At 34.4% G+C, this 5458-nt stretch overlaps 1 long non-coding RNA gene across 1 annotated transcript; it reads right to left on the reverse strand.

Moving 5' to 3' along the window:
• Window positions 1-1571, reverse strand: LOC103461288 (uncharacterized). The gene is made up of 3 exons (XR_533088.1): window positions 1450-1571; window positions 1089-1201; window positions 1-65 (listed from the first exon to the last, which is right to left on the reverse strand). It is a non-coding gene; the product is annotated as an uncharacterized LOC103461288 (long non-coding RNA).
• Between the last annotated feature and the right edge of the window lie 3887 nt (window positions 1572-5458).

Raw genomic sequence — 5458 nt, forward strand, 5'->3', positions numbered from 1 at the left:
ACGGGGCGGATGCTGCGTCTGCTGAGAAACAGCTACTTCCTGCCCTGCACCAACTACTAGATCAGCTTTTGAAGAAAACCAATGAAGGTTCAATTAATTACAGGATTCCATCCATAATTTATGATAGAACCCATTTATACTGTTGTGTTGTCTTATAGTTTCAGGTAAATAATTAACCTTTCTATTAAGTGTGGTTTTTTTATAATATTTTATCAATGTTCATGTAAAATGTTAATGTGTTCTGGTTTTTACGCCAAAATATATATTTTTAAATTATTCTAAGTTAATTTTTATTGTAATTTATTTATATTATTTGGACAGTCCATTGTCGTGTTACTTTTTACAAGTTAATTTATTACATTCATTGTACAAATGTGACTGCCTCAAAAAGTATTACAAATAGAATTACACCATAAAAAATGCTGTTTTGTATATTTTTATAAATTCAGTTATCATTTAAAACCAACCAATTTCTTCATGAAAAATACATGACGTTGCATCAACTGTAACGTTGATCCCCTGACATGTTATACCCAAATTCAAGTTGTACGTTGTTACATGTTTTCATTCACCAAGGCATCTAAATGAAATAAATGTGTTATGATCAAATATGTGATTCTGATTGTTTAATGAGTCTCTATTAAATGAAACAGTTTCATTTGATCAGTTCAGCAGAAATATTCAAACTTGCATAAAAGTTAATTTACATTTAGTCTGACATATTGACTGATATGGCTGTAAACAAAATATATAAAAATGTACAGCTATTTTGACTTTTCCACAATAACAAACATAAATAATACTTAGCACAGATGACATTTTTTAAAACGGAAACGGGAGCCTGATCAACTGATTTAGCATTTTATTCGTTTGCCGAGGCATTAACTCGACTCATGAAACTTGGAAGCAAATTACAAGTTTGAGTCACAAGTTTAATAACTTTAGACTTGACTTGATGAAATCACAAGACTTAATATTGACTTGCACTTTTACACCAATGACTTTTGACTTTCTCAGGATTTGAGTTGTTTACTTTGAAAATACTTTATATCCAACACCAAACATAACATGTTACAACTGAACTGTACCTGTAGTGTAAGCCAACTTGCTGAACACCTCTGGCCTTTTATCAGCATTTCCTCCTCTTGTCGCTGCAACTTGAACTTTGAACTCCCTGTTCAAACTGCTTTCATTTAGCTTCCTATGAAAACAGGAGAACAAGCCAGTGGTGGTGAAACCTTTTCACCCAGCAGAGGGAGGCAAACCCAACTGAAAGAAATAAAAAAAATAAAAATAAAAAAAATCTGTACTACCAAACAAAGCATAAGCTGCTACGCACAGGGGCGCCGCCAGGAAACTTGGGCCCTATCTGTTAGCTTAGCTACATTTTAGCTAGTCTGTAGGTAAGATAACTATGCTAAATGGTTGATAATCTCACAGTCTACCCACCTCTCTTGGAGACAAACTGGGCTACAAATTGACCCTCTTGTCGTTTTTCTCTCTCTCTCCTTTTGAAAACCTGACTTTATATTTTTTTCTTAGCAGTATAGTAACAGTCGTTCTTGTCTTGTTCTAACTGCTGCTGAACACGTCACAGTCAATCGCGCCAAGCAGGAATGAACCATTTCATGCATATCCAGAGGGGTGTTCAGGACAAATATAGAGGTGTGCCTTTTGGTCTAGAAGGGGTAACATTTAATTTTTACTGATAAAAACAATTTTAAAAACACAATATAATTACTTTTGTAATTGACAGGGCCCCAATTTTTCTTCTATTTCTATGAAGAAAAAAATAAATAACTATTTTGTGGAGGGCCCCCTGTCGGTCAGGGGCCCTTGGAATTGTCCTAACTTTTCCCCCTTCAGGCGCCCCTGTCTATGCAATAATATTAAAACACTTTTAGTAATAATTTAAACACAGATTTAACCAAATGTCTTAAGACTGATCCTTTTGCAGTTGCATAAACATTGATGCAAGATCTGCCAATTGTTGTATTAACATTTGTACAGAATGCCAGAGCTGCCACAAATGTGTGACAATGAATTGGATGTTAAGGTAAACTCAAAATGCTCTGAAACAGAGAGCATCTTTTACTCTTTTTATTTTCTTCATTTTTTAAATTGGGTTGGTTAGGATGGGATGTTGTTTGTTGCGTTCTAAATTTCTCATGCAAAATTTATGCTTCAGCTTACTTATTAGATAAATTAATTTATGTTCACAGAGACCAATGCAGATCTGGATTTGCTAATTTGGAGGTTCTGGGGAAATTCCACTGACTGGTCTAATATTTGGGGTACAAGGGCTTGCTATACATATTTTTTTAATTTGAATCGGTGTGCAGTCATAGCATGGGTTCACTGGTGGTTTCTTATATGGGCAAACGCCCAGGTCGGCATCTTGTGTGGGTGGCATAAAAATTGAAGGTTGAAGATGAGTCCTAATACGACCCAGGTCTAATCTTTTTGACAAAGTGTTTATTTTAAATTTCTTATATTGATCAAATATAGAGGTGTGCTTTTTGGTCTTTTTAATTTTCAGACAATTTGTAGTAACTACCCATAAACTGCAGAACTAACACAAGTGATGAAGATTAATTTTCTTACTCCATTACAAAGTGATCAAACAGTAACATAAGTTTTTCTTTGTAGACCTACTGTTATTGTTACTGACAAACTTCAGTAACAGAGGATGTGATGGAGCCACAAGAATTTCATCCTTCTTTTTAAAAAATAAGCTCAATGTGCAGCTCAGCTGCAGATGCCTGCTCAATTCCAATAGCTATGGTGACTAATTCAATAATATTCTCAATTTTTTTAGGATCCTGATTAATACTAGTTAATAAAACAACTTAGGTGTGGCTATTATTATCTTAAAAACTAAAGTGTTTCTTAAAAGCTAATTGAGTCATGGGACCTGTAACGAAGAATAATTTTATTACGTATGTATGGAATTTTAAGTTTTTAATTAGACATTATTTATAACCTGAAATGATAAATTGGCAATTAAATCTAACGGTTAAGCACTGCAATCTGCAAACTTCACAATAATAAAATTAAATGGTAAAATTTCCAGTATTTCTTTCATTGAAATTTCGTTATTTTCTTGTTTATGTTATTATTATTAGGCGACTTGAGAGTTGCATGTCTTGAGTTTGGGACTTACATGTCTTTACTTATAATCTGACCAGGAATAGAGACGCACTTGTGACGTGAAAAGCAATAGCGACCTCTGGCGGTCAGTGATATTATCTGCCCTGATACTGAACCTGTAAGAGGCTGTCTATTTTTATTTGCAGACACGCTGACTTCATAAGTTGCTGAAGACATTAGTTTCAAAACACAATTATTCCAAATAGGAATAAAAGCCGCCGCTGCGCTTGTAAAGGCCATGTGTTTTAGAATTAGAGCTATTTCCAAAGAGCCCACTTTATTGTTAATCGTTTAAATTAAAATGGCTGGTTCCATGGTTGCCAGCTGACTGTCTTAAACAGCTGATGAGGGGGAAAAACTTGAGATGATTTACATTCTTTCTGCATGCTTGATGTAGGGGAGGAAGGGTATCTAATAGTTTAACATCTGAGTACACCAGAAGAAAAAGTTAATATGACGACCAAGCCCCTATTTATCAGTGACTAATTGCTCATGAGGGGATTGTTAAACCATGGAAAAATTGTTTCCCTAAAATCATTTTACAGCCAGCTGTAAAATCAGGCTGTAAATCACCTTTGTGAAAGCCTGATGTTTATCATAAGAGACGGGCTCTTCCAATTCCAAGGTAGTAGCACAAGGACTGTAATCTTGGGATGATCTGGACTGCGTTCTTTCTGTGACTTTGGGCACTTTGTTGTGTCATGGTTGCGAGGAAAATGAGTATTCAGGGAGCACAGAAATAACAGAGAGGAGAAAAGTTGCTGACAAGCACGATCAGAAGCAAACAAAAGTGGAAGTAAAACAAGACAGTATTTGATTATATTGTACTTTTGCACATGGTTGGCATTCAAAAGTTGTTGGTTAAAGACATTATTATTATCAATTCCTAGGACACTCAAAGCAAAGGCTGTTTCTAAGATGATGGGAACTCCTGACTATCCCCAGTTTCAACTTGTAATGCTGACTTTGCGTTTGAAATAAATAAATAATAATAACAATAATAATAATAATAATAATAATAATAATAATAATAATAATAATAATAATAATAATAATAATGAATTTATCCAATGCAAATATTATCAAACCAGTAATCAGTTTAGAGTTACTCATCCAAGTGAATGTGCGTTACTAATTTTGTCATTTTTCTTTGTAAAAATATATTCTGTTTTCTTGCGCCGTGGTTAATGACAAGTCAGCATGAGGAAACTTCATGTGTATCAGGCCTGTTTTCTATCTGGAAATACAGTCACTATTTTGAGTTTATGTCTTTCATTGTTTTAATATGGAAAACATTTAGTTTCCTGAAAAACATGTTTTTAAGTTTAGCTTAAAATTATAGGGCTTTTTAAGATGAATGTGAAATGTCAGGAGAAACATTGATAATGATACTGTTAAAAATGTTCTAATAAAGGGAGTATTCAAAAGATTGATTGTGATTTTTAGATTGTGTTGTTGTTGGTAGCTTCTGGATGTAACTAATAAAATCTTCCACTACCTACAAGAATCTTTGGCTTTCATACTTGTTTTATGTCGATAATGTGGTAAGACCGGCTTATTGAGCTTCTGACTTTCTGCATCCAAAGTTATGAATGAATGTGCACTGCCACCTCCTGGTATCTCGCTACTGCAGGAAACCCAGAGTATGGATTATTTATTCTCATTCTGGCCTGTGAATGCTTTTGGATCTCACAGAAAAAGCTGAAGCGGTTTCTATCCTGAGCTTGCTCCCTCCCACATCCAATAAAAGTTAAGCAGAAAAAGCACAATAAATAAATAATGAGGAACTTGTTGAACATTGTCTTCTCTCTTAAATAAATATCTATAAAATAATTCAATGCATGCAATGTTGTCTGAGCAATAAGAATCTGTGAAGGTCAATAAACCCAACCTTCAGTGGATCCACTGATCATGGGATCCAATATGCTACACCTATTAGTGTTAGAAAAAAATGTTATGTATCCTTTTTCAGGAAGAACTAAAATCTCTGACACCTTTTGAGTGATGTACTGTATCCTTCATTTCTGGTACCAACAGATCTATTTGTATCGCGCTTAAACCACTGAAAACAATTACAATCTTGCTTATGAGTTTGCAATGCTTGTTTCTTTATAGGAAAAATACTCTTATACTACACGTGGCAACAACATAAAAGAAGACGTGTCATAATTACAGTCTTCCCAAGGTGCATGTGGCAACAATACGGAGCACATGTCATAATTAAAGTGTCTTGTGTTGGGGAAATTTTGTATTGTGTGAACAATCAGCTGTAAACTTCCTCTGCTACCCATAAAAGGAGTCAAGAGTC

This window comes from Poecilia reticulata, unplaced genomic scaffold, assembly GCF_000633615.1.
Source record: "Poecilia reticulata strain Guanapo unplaced genomic scaffold, Guppy_female_1.0+MT scaffold_947, whole genome shotgun sequence".
In the NCBI taxonomy this organism is placed as follows: Eukaryota; Metazoa; Chordata; class Actinopteri; order Cyprinodontiformes; family Poeciliidae; genus Poecilia; species Poecilia reticulata.